We start from the raw sequence: 12,187 nt of genomic DNA on the forward strand, positions 1-12,187 counted from the left end.
CCACCAGGTGGTGGCCAGACTTTCGCCAACTCGAACACTCGCTGTTGCTCACGGGAATACCCCCAACAGCCAACCATGAAAACCAACGGCACAAGTTGAACAGATTGGCTTCGGTAAATAAATCACCACTGAACTTTGATGTCCTGGGTCGGTGAGCCACGAAACCCGTAGCAATCGGAACAGCTTCCACAAACTCCGACACTGCGTAGAGACCGCCAGCGGGCCCGGCCCACTGCGCCGCGCGAAGATTTCCTGGCTGATCCACACCAACTGACCGACTCCCCCACACCAGTGCGGAGACAGCACTAAAATAACTGAGCAGTCGACATCACAAGCTACACACAGTTTCACGAACACTTGCACAAAGGACTAGACGATGCTAATGGCAGCGACTGTGCAATAACAAGGTCGAACCACAAGTCGGCACACGCAGGCAACCCGTCAGCGATCCCTGGCCAACATACACGTCGTCCAACAAGACGATCGACCGACGACCAACCAAGGTGATCCGCGCCCCGACTGAACTTATGCTGTGTCCTAAGTCAAACACTGCCAGGTCCGAACTGCACTGCTAGTGCCTCCCAACTCACTGGCAGATTCGAACTAACTGCGAACACACGACAACCGGGAAGTAATAGCAGTCAGCAAATATAATAAGCCAGAGCTTATATCGATAAGCGCCGCTGCTGCCGCTCACGGGCAGGGAAGGCGGAACACAATGACACCAGTATTTGAAATTAACATAACGAGGTTGTAGTACAGGATGTCAAATGAGATATGGCACGACCACAAGCCACGCACGGCTCAGTAGCGTGCATAGTAGATCCATCCGGGATATTAAAATCCTTTTAAGGCAGCCCCATTCGACTGTTGCTGATGTGATTGTGGCGTGGAAACGCGAGAGAAAAATGTGGAATAGAACGAGCACATTTTTCAAGATTTTGTTTTCAGTACAGTACAGAAAAAGTTCTAATGCGATGATTATTTGCTTCAGATTGACAATACATCCTGTCGTAAAGCAGCTCCTGTGGTCAACAACTTTCCTGAAATCGACTGGTCTGCCCAAATACCGATCTGAACCCAATGTAGACTCTTTGGGGTTAGTTACAATGTTGACTTCGCACCAGACGCCACCGACCAGGATCACTACATTCGCTGATCTCGGATCATTAGCAATAATGGGCTGCCATTCCTCCACAGACTTTCAGACAGCTCATCGCAAGTGTCCCCAGGAGAGTTCAAGACTTCATAATGGGAGAAAGTGGACGTACTAATATTATGAAGCCCTTATTTTTAATAATGAGACGTGAAAGGCGTTCTGCTACACAAATTACCGGATAAAACTCAGTAATAATATTAACGTGTTCACACATTTACAGAAATAAGTCTAAACGGAAATAAATATGAAGCTGTTGTTGTTGTGGTCTTCAGTCCTGAGACTGGTTTGATGCAGCTCTCCATGCTACTCTATCCTGTGCAAGCTTTTTCATCTCCCAGTACCTACTGCAACCTACATCCTTCTGAATCTGATTAGAGTATTCATCTCTTGGTCTCCCTCTACGATTTTTACCCTCCACGCTGCCCTCCAATACTAAATTGGTGATCCCTTGATGCCTCAGAACATGTCCTACCAACCGATCCCTTCTTCTGGTGAAGTTGTGCCACAAACTTCTCTTCTCCCCAACCCTATTCAATACTTCCTCATTAGTTATGTGATCTACCCACCTAATCTTCAGCATTCTTCTGTAGCATCACATTTCGAAAGCTTCTATTCTCTTCTTGTCCAAACTATTTATCGTCCACGCCTCACTTCCATACATGGCTACACTCCACACAAATACTTTCAGAAACGACCTCCTGACACTTAAATCTATACTCGATGTTAACAAATTTCTCTTCTTCAGAAACGCTTTCCTTGCCATTGCCAGTCTACATTTTATATCCTCTCTACTTCGACCATCATCAGTTATTTTGCTCCCCAAATAGCAAAACTCCCTTACTACTTTAAGTGTCTCATTTCCTAATCTAATTCCCTCAGCATCACCCTACTTAATTAGACTACATTCCATTATCCTTGTTTTGCTTTTGTTGATGTTCATCATATATCCTCCTTTCAAGACACTGTCCATTCCATTCAACTGCTCTTCCAAGTCCTTTGCTGTCTCTGACAGAATTATATGAAGAGGTTGATAAAATCAACCAACCAGCCCATGACCTAGATTTCGATATTTCTAAAAATACCTTCTTCAGAAGGGGTGGGACTTGTTGCGTCATTGGTGCTAATGTACCATGCTCTAAGCCAAAATTACGAAGTCAGTTGGTGGCCACGTGCATCTGTGCTCGTTCGTCATCAGTTGGCTCATGAACAACACCAATCATTCGTGACCTGTATCGTTACTGGTGACGAGAAACTGTGTCTTTATGCTAACATCAAGAAAAGAAAGGAATGGCTGTGCTCAAACAAAGCTGCAAGTCCGCGCGCAATGGCTTACGCACGTACGCAAAAGATAATGACATGCATCTGGTGGAACGGCGACGGTTTGGTGTGCTACGAACAGCTTCACCAGGGTGTAACGATCACCGCTGACGCCTTTTTTACATCATCCGTCTTCTGACTGGTTTGATGCGGTCCGCCACGAATGCCTCTCCTTTGCCAACCTCTTCATCTCACAGTGGCAATTGCACCCTACATTCCTAATTACTTGCTGGATGTATTCCAGTCTCTGCCTTCCTCTAAAGCTCCTTCTGGTACCTGAAGTCTTAACAGACGTACGACGTACTAACATTCTGTCCATTCTTCTTGTGTTTCCCATACATTCCTTTCGTCTCCGATTCCCTGCAGAACCTCCTCGTTCCTTACCTCATCCGCGCACCTAATTTTCGGCATTCGTCTGTAACACTGCATTTCAGATGCTTCAATTATCATCTGTTTCAGTTTTTCCGCACTCCATGTTTCACTACCACACAATTCTGTGCCCCAAACGTACGTTCTCAGAAATTTCTTCCTCAAATGAAGCTCTATTTTTGATACTACTAGACTTCACTTGGCCAGAAATGCCCTTTTTTCCAGTGTTAATTTGCTTTGGTTTCCTCCTTGCACCGTCCTTCATGGGTCATTTTACTGCTGGGTAGCAGAATTTCTTAACTTCATCTACTTCGTGACCATCAATCCTATGGTTAAATTTCTCACTATTCTCGTTTCTGCTACTTATCATTGCTTTCGTCTTTCTTCGGTTTGCTCTCAGTCCATATTCTGTACTCATAAGACTATTCATTGCATTCAGAATGCGCTCCGAACATGGCTCGACTAGTTCTTCGCCTGAAAACATTATTTCCGTAGTGTAGGAATCTAAAAGTTACCCTAGGATTGGCAGACTGTCTAAATACTTAAGGAGAACGCATCATTGGTGACTAAAGTCTGAGTTATGTTTATGTGCTGTGTTTTTTAAAACTCATGGAAAAACGCCACGAACTTATGCACCTATGTAATAATATAGAGAAAATGAATTTGTGACATACGCATGCAGTTACACTTGTAGGAAGAGGGAATGTGTTGATGTTGGTACGGAACCCAGGGCACCTTAGTCAGTGGATAGCGTGTTCCAGAGCTAGGGTACACCGGGCTGTCCGCCACTATCTGTGGCGTATTTTAGGAAAGCCGGAGCCCATTTCCTGCACAGTGTTCCCCGTCCCCGTACGAGTTAGCAGTGTGCGTGGGTTTCTCGCAGACTACAGTAGTGCAGATGACCTCTGATTGGCAAGTATTGTTTCGTGTTTTAGTGCTACGATAATGGAGCTCTTCGAGACCACCAAACGGAATCCTTTACTGATTTACAACGGGCATCAATATAAAATCGATTACACAGACAGGAAGTGACTTCTGGCATTGTGTAAACTTTATAAAGAATAACACAGTTTTAGGAGAAGACAGCTGTGTCTGTACTCCAGATGAAGCAGCAGATGAAATGCGAAAACATTTTGTCAGCGCAAAGAAGAAACAAGAGAAACAGACGCTACAGTTTCATCAGTTTACGTTGAAAAGAGGGAGGCCAGCACTTCAATCGAGGCTGCGACTTACTAACATCGTTACCATCATACAGAAGTGCGAAACAATCGTTGCATTGCATTAGGCGAAAATATATGGAAACTACACCAGATCCCACAGCTTATGGAGGAATATTCTTCCAAGAAAATAATTTACTAATGAATGATGGTAGCAATTTTTTACTTGCAGATGAAAACAGGGAACGAATGACAGAATACTGGAGTCTGCCAGCGAAAATGGAAAAGCGTTTTTGTAAAACGGCGAAGCATTCTTTGTGGATGAAACCTTCAAGAATTCGAACAAGTGGTCTGGACAATAGTTAATAGTCCTCGCCGACCGTAATAGTTCTTGTGAAGAAAAAAACACTCTTAAAGTTGTTTATGCTTTGCTGCCAAATAATAAGCGAGAAACATGTGAACGTTTTGTTAAAGCTGTTAAAACTAACATGTCTGTATGGAACCCAGCATTTATGATGATGGACTTCGAAATTGCCGCCGTCCAACCAGCTATCAATTTGTTTCTTGGAACAGGAAGCTAAGTGTTGCGGCCTCGTTCCAGGCTATAAGGAAAACGAGAAATTACGTTGTCACAAAAGTATATTTGCTGCCCTAGCACATCTTTCCATGGAAATGTTGGATGATGGTTGGCTGTGTATTCAGGAGAGCATGTCTGAAAACCAAAAGCGTCAGGACATTTGTGAATAATTATTGGACCTGCGGCTCAATAACGAACATACGTCAAGAGAGACGTGGAACTGCAGTGGAAGGTACAATCGCACTAATAAGGTCTCAGATGGAAAGGCGAAAATTAAGTGCCTTAATGTAAAACTTCTTCCGAATGTTTACTCACTACTGAAAAATGTTCAAGAAGGTGCAGAGTATCACGGCCTCCAGTTTGACCGACTAAATTTAAATTTTGGTGGGGAAAGAAGAAAAAGTCAGCAAGGAAGACTGACGAAACAATTGCAAAGGCTTTAAAGGAACTCCGAACTCAGGAACTTAAAATCATTTATGACTTGTGTGGCCTGTGCACAGAAGTTACAATGACGAAGAAAACTTCAGACTCATTGAAAAAGTTGTACATACTGAAACGTAGTTAAATCTAATCATTGGTAATATTGTAAATATTGCAAATAAATTTAATGGAGACGAAAAGAGACTATGTCCTCTCGCTGTTCCCTGGAAACGGCACAAAATCGGCCAAATGTCTCTTAAAATTTGTAAAACATTCCCTAATGAAGGCTGACAAGACTATGTTAGAGGCCAAGCCTGTTCTACGGGATAATCGCAGCGTTCGTCTTAAGAGGTATTTAGAATCCAACTCTGTGTGGCCGGACATCGAATACTAAATCTTTGCAGAGGAAACACATGAAGATGACATGCAATTAAATCCATACTTTCTCCCTCGGTTAGAAGATGAGAAAACCAGCGTGAAGCTGGTAAAGACAAAATAAGTTATCATAAAATAGTGACTGGTCGCAGTTTTGCAACTCTTCAACATATGCTACAACTAATTTATACACAAATCAAAAAAAGTTTTGTATCACCCCGGTTCCCAGAAGTCCTGAAGATAGACGTTAACTGTGGATATTGTATCACAGACACAGTCCCTTTGACTCTTCAGAGATGTCACTAAACCCGCCAAATGATGAAAACAACCATGCATGAGCAGCGCATATTAGACGGAGGCCGGCCGGAGTGGCCGTGCGGTTCTAGGCGCTACAGTCTGGAGCCAAGCGACCGCTCCGGTCGCAGGTTCGAATCCTGCCTGAGGCATGGATGTGTGTGATGTCCAGAGGTTAGTTACGTTTAATTACTTCTAAGTTATAGGCGACTGATGACCTCAGAAGTTAAGTCGCATAGTGCTCAGAGCCATTTGAACCATTTTTTTTATTATACGGAGGGGGTCCGGCAGCCGATCAGTGCCAGTCATTCCACCAGGAAGAAGGTACACGGCTCGTGTTGTCCGTAGTTCAACCATGCCTCGACGGTCAATACCGCGGTTCGATCGCGTCCGCATTGTTACTTTGTGCCAGAAAGGGCTCTCGACAAGGGAAGTGTCCAGGCGTCTCGGACTGAACCAAAGCGATGTGGTTTGGACATGGAGGAGATACAGAGAGACAGGAACTGTCGATGACATGCCTCTCTAAAACAAAATGGTTCAAATGGTTCAAATGGCTCTGAGCACTATGGGACTTAACAAAATGGTTCAAATGGCTCTGAGCACTATGGGACTTAACATCTGTGATCATCAGTCCCCTAATACTTAGAACTACTTAAAGCTAACTAACTTCACACACATCCATGCCCGAGGCAGGATTCGAACCAGCGACCGTAGCAGTCGTGCGGTTCCAGACTGAAGAGCCTAGAACCGCTTGGCCACACCGGCTGGTTAGGTCGTCGTGTTACAACTCAAACTGTGCGCAATAGGCTGTATGATGAGGAACTTAGACCCGACGTCCGTGGCGAGGTCCTTCTTTGCAACCACGACACCATGCAGCGAGATACAGATGGGCCCAACAACAGGCCGAATGGACCGCTCAGGATTCTCATCACGTTCTCTTCACCAATGAGTTCCACACATGCCTTCAACCAGACAAGCGTCGGAGATGTGTGTCGAGTTAACGCGGTCAGACTGAACGCCTTAGACACACCTGTCCAGCGAGTGCAGCAAGGTGGAGGTTCCCTGATGTTTTGGAGTGGCATTATGGGGGGCCGACGTACGACGCTGCTGGTCATGGAAGGCGCCGTAACGGCTGTACGATACGTGAAAGCCATCCTCCGACCGATAGTGCAACCAGATCGGCAGCTTATTGGCGAGGCATTCGTCTTCACGGACGACAATTCGAACCCCCATCGTACACATGTGTGCTTCCTGCAGGGTAACGACATCGCTCGACTAGAGTGACCAGCATATTCTTCAGACATGAACCCTATCGAACATGCCAGGAATAGCTGGAAAAGGACTGTTTATGGACGACGTGACCCACCAACCAAACTGAGGGATCTACGCCTAATGTCCGTTGAGGAGTGGGACAATGTGGACCAAGAGTGCTATGACGAACTTGTGGATAGTATGCCACGACGAATACAGGCATACATCAATGCAAGATGACGTGATACTGGGTATTAGAGGTATCGGTGTGTGTAGAAATATGGACCACCACCTCTGAAGGTCTCGCTGTATGGTAGTACAACATGCAATGTGTGGTTTTCATGAGCAGTAAAAAGGGCGGAAATGATTTTTATGTTGATCTCGATTCCAATTTTCTGTACAGGCTCCGAAACTCTCGGAAGCGAGGTGATGCAAAACATTTTTGATGTGTGTAGTAACAGACGTCGAAGACTACTGAAGGCCTATTGAGGATGCGTCCAGGCGAGCCACCTGGGTTGTGAGCTTTCGCGGCAAAATGCGACAGTGCGCAGTGCAGCACGGCTAGCTAGCAGCACAGGAGAAGCGGAAACTATGTGCTGCGTTCGCAGGAGTGACCATAATTAGGTTCGGCGTAACCTTAGATACGGCCGGCCGAAGTGGCCGTGCGGTTAAAGGCGCTGCAGTCTGGAACCGCAAGACCGCTGCGGTCGCAGGTTCGAATCCTGCCTCGGGCATGGATGTTTGTGATGTCCTTAGGTTAGTTAGGTTTAACTAGTTCTAAGTTTTTGGGGACTAATGACCTCCGCAGTTGAGTCCCATAGTGCTCAGAGCCATTCATAACCTTAGATACGTACTCGGCGCATTGCTTAAGGAAAGACTCGTCCCAAAAATTCAGCTTTTCTTCTACTTTGCCAATAGCAACTAAATATAGAAATCGTGTCTATTATGCAAAGATGTAGCAGTACTCTAGTTTTGAAGTCCATAACTTCATTGGTTTTCCAGTTTTGATTTTTTAATGTGATTTTAATGGTATTCTTGATAAAAAAAAATTTCACACGCCAGATTTTGTAGGTACATTCACAAGATGTAATTCAACTGTTCTCTGCATTCGTTTTAGGAGAAATATTAATAACTGGTTTTCGGTGTTTATTTGAACTATCGGCCTTCAATTTTTTAAATTATTAATGCATATGTATGTTGAAAAAATAAATTATATTTTCGATAATAATTAATCCACAGAAGTATGCAAACAGATCAAGACTACTTCCTTCAAAAATTCAGAGTGGTTAATATTTATGATAAAGAAGTTGCAACTGAGCATGGAAAAACACACTTATGGTAAAATGTATCTTCACATTTTATCAAAAAACGGATGTTACAACAACACACATATTCATTAAACTTCACCGGCACCGTAACGTTTTCCCTTTCTGCTTGTTACCAGGCTTCTTCTTGTAAGTGTTCTTGAAGTCTTTTTTGAAATTGATGAATAAAAATCTACTCACAGTCTTCTTGAGTAGTTTCAGTGGGGGGGGGGGGGGGGGGGGGGAATATCTGATCGTAAGCCAATGCCTGTTTCCAAGGAGCTTGTTGATTGTACTCAACAGGACTTCAGCGTGTTCCCTAAATCTATGTTTACACATTCAACAGACAAAGTAATTGATCTCCAACGACTGGCTGCCAATTGTTGCACTTCAGTTTTACCGGAAATCTTGGAACTTGTTTTTCTCAGTTTGAGTATATGCCAAGTTAGGAGTGATATAAATCAAGAATTATCTGTGGATTCTTTCGTTGTGCCACAGACCCTAACGCAGTCTGTACTTCAAACATTTCTTAGACGTACTTATAATTCGAAGTACAGGCAAATGATTTAGCGGTCTCAGGGGAAACAGTTCAGCGTTGTGAAGTAGCCAGTAATATTCTCTTGAAAAAGATTGAAGTCTTAGAGTGATGCCTCGCTTTAAAATGGAGAACAGCTGTTCTAAAGGGATGAAAAATAGCATGATGGTCGGTTTAGGAACTTCAAAGCGGTCAGACACATCAACATTAATATATCAGTGCAGGATGCCTAGTAAGTATGTTTATTCTATACGATGGTATGTTGAAACCCTTAGTGTTCTATTAATATGCTTCAAACTCTATGGACCTTGGAACGCGAACAGCGACAAGCCAGTGTGCAATGGGAGCAGAGAAATAAACATCTCACTAATTTGCTCAACATTTTCACTACCACAATATACATATTTTGGTTTTCAGGAGGAACACTCAACGAATGAATCTGCAGTCAGATCAAGTTAGCATACTTGAAAGTTTCTTCGTGTTTGCTGCCGGATCCTAAAATCAGCTCGGTTCTATATTTCGACGTTGAATTCCCAGCGGTACTCATCAGCAGAAGCAGCATTCTCCTGGAGATTGCGAAGAGTTGGATCGCCGAAGTATCGAATCGAGTTGATTTTAGGATCCGGCAGCAAACCCGAAGAGACTCATTACACCGGGAAAGCCTATGAAGTCACAAGTTACCTTACTGCTTTTCAGCTTGAAAGGGTTCCGCAGTTTCAGTGATTTTCGGGATCTGTTGACGGCGTGGAAACCCGGCTACAGCTATAACTTATACACTCACAGTGTGACGTTTGTGTGATCGACTTCATAGCAAAATTAGTCTCGTAGACTTCTGTTTCCTCAACGTAAGTTTTCACGACTTTACAACTCTGCAGCTACGATTATGTCGATATTTTGACTTACATGTACATCCTGCTTTTTTACGCAATGGAGAGAACGAAATCCACCTACATACTCTCAATCGCAGACTTTAACTTAAGAGCTCGTTTTAAAATTAGCATTACTTGAAAAGTGGTGCCAGACATTCATGCTTTAGTCAAAAGGAAAATGAGTAATATTAATTGACATTCTGTATTTTTATGATTAACGCTTAAATAAAATGGTAACGTAATCTGTCAGTTTAAATTTCTTCCTATAACGACAGTCATCATAAAGCTGCGACAGTTGTAAGAAATACCATGTTCCTTACTCGTCTGTTCCTCGTTATTTGCATCATCAAAGTGTTAAAAGAGACGTTGAATTTCATTGCCAGTTTCATTGCGGGTTCTCATTAATACAGGGTGTTTATAAATGAATATCGGGGTTTTAACGCTTTATAATATTTATTACATTAAACTTACAGTTAGAAATGATATGTCAAATGAAAGAGCAACTCAAACAGTTTTGCCAAGAACCTTATAAATGTTCAATGTGAGCACTGGCATAGCGAAGTACGCGATTGGTTGAGCTTCACTGTACCCAAGCGCCGGATAGGCCGCCAGGGGCCCAATGACAGGGCTTGCTTGGCATGGCCCCCACGTTCACCCGGCCTAACTCCATGCGATTTTTTCGTTTGGGGCTTCATCAAGGATCGTGTGTACGTGCCTCCGCTACCAGCAGACCTCCCTGAATTATGAAACCGGATTGAAGCAGCTGTTGCTACAATCACTGAAGACACACTTATCAACGTAAGGAAAGAACTCGGCTATGGACTTTATGTGTGCCGTGTGAAAAATGGTGCTGACATTGAACATTTATAAAGTCCTTGGTAAAGCTGTTTGAGTTGCTGTTTCATTTGACATATCATTTATAACTATAAGTTTAATGTAATAAATATCATAAAGCGTTAAAACCCCGTTATTCATTTATAAACACCCTGTACAAGTCTTAAAAATAAATTTGCCGAGAAACGCGTTAATGAGTAACAATGAAGCGATACATGGTTGCTGGCTGCTGCGGTGTGAGCGCGAGGCTGTGCGCGTGAGTAGTTATGCTGACTTGCTAGACTTCTTACAGGGGAATCTTCTCATCGCACGTCCCTCAGATTTAGTGGTAAGATGGCCCAATCGTTGATTGGTTGTGTTGGGAGGAGGGGACCAAACAGCGAGGTCATCGGTCCTATAAGATTAGGCAAGGATGGGGATGCAAGTCGGCCGTGCCCTTTCAAAGGAATCATCCCGGCATTTGTCTGAAGCGAATTAGGGAAATCACGGAAAACCTCAATCAGGATGGCCTGACGCGGTTTTGAAGCGTCATCGTCCTGAATGCGAGTCCAGTGTGATTACCACTGCGCCACCTCCTTCGGTTGGCCAAGTGGATAGTCCGTCAAAAACTGAACACAGATCATGCATGAAAACGAGAAGGCGCACTGAACTATGAAAAAAAAGCAAAAAAGAAACAGTGAATGATCCAAGAAGAAGAAGTGCAATAAAGAGCAACCTAAGACAGCAATGACGTCGTGAGTAAGTAATAATGGTGTTCGAACGTCATGCGGGCGAGCCGTGTTCAAAACTCCCTTTTTTTCCCCACAACATTATGAACTGTCCGTCTGGTCATTGAAATGTTTGTTCTCTTTCTGTAGTCTTGGCAGTCGTCGCTGTGGTATCGATAGCTACGATGCCACGGCGTAAATAACAGGTTCCAAAGTTGGCACTACGACAGACACCGACGACAGTGCCCTCTACCCGATGCTGTGGACCTCTACGAGCTCCGCTCCATATTCAGCCCATTTTGCATCAAGAGCAGACGGCCGGGACACTTCGCACCTCATTGCAAAGTTATGTAACCATTTATTAACTTGTTTTTACCTGTAGTAAACATCTATAATCTGAAACGCAGTAGCGACGTGTTTTGCCTCACCTGCTCCTACTCGGTTCCTTCATTCGGCCAACCTTTCAGTTATCAGGAGCAGACCCACGCGCCGCCTTCCAGGCGGGATACAAAAGTCATAGTACCTACTCACTGTTTGTAGAATATGAGTCATGTGGTAAGAATACGTTAGCGTTGGCAGAAAAAGTGATGGATAGTAAGAGCGTGCGAGATACCGCGTAGACGTTTCTCAGAAGTGAAAACAACAAATAAAAGGGTGTACAGTATATTTTACAACAAAGGAAATCAAGACTCAAGACTTCCAAACTCAAACGCATCTTCAAAAACGTCAAAAACGTATGTTTTGACAGAGCACAGAGAAATTGTATAATTGTGAATCTGTTAAGACCATTTGTAGCAGCTTATCTGACTAAGTATTATGTTTTCCTCATTTCCTTGGGAGTGACCACATTCACAGTCGTACTAACAGCTCTGTCGGGCAAGGAGGCATACCTCACTCGCTCGCCAGTCGTACAAATTAGGTGCGTCGCTAAGAGATTCCTATCATATGACACACTGGCAGATTAAAACTGCGTGCCGGACCGAGACTCGAACTCGGGACCTTTGCCTTTCGCGGGCAAA

Source organism: Schistocerca americana, chromosome 6 (assembly GCF_021461395.2).
Source record: "Schistocerca americana isolate TAMUIC-IGC-003095 chromosome 6, iqSchAmer2.1, whole genome shotgun sequence".
NCBI classification, from domain to species: Eukaryota; Metazoa; Arthropoda; class Insecta; order Orthoptera; family Acrididae; genus Schistocerca; species Schistocerca americana.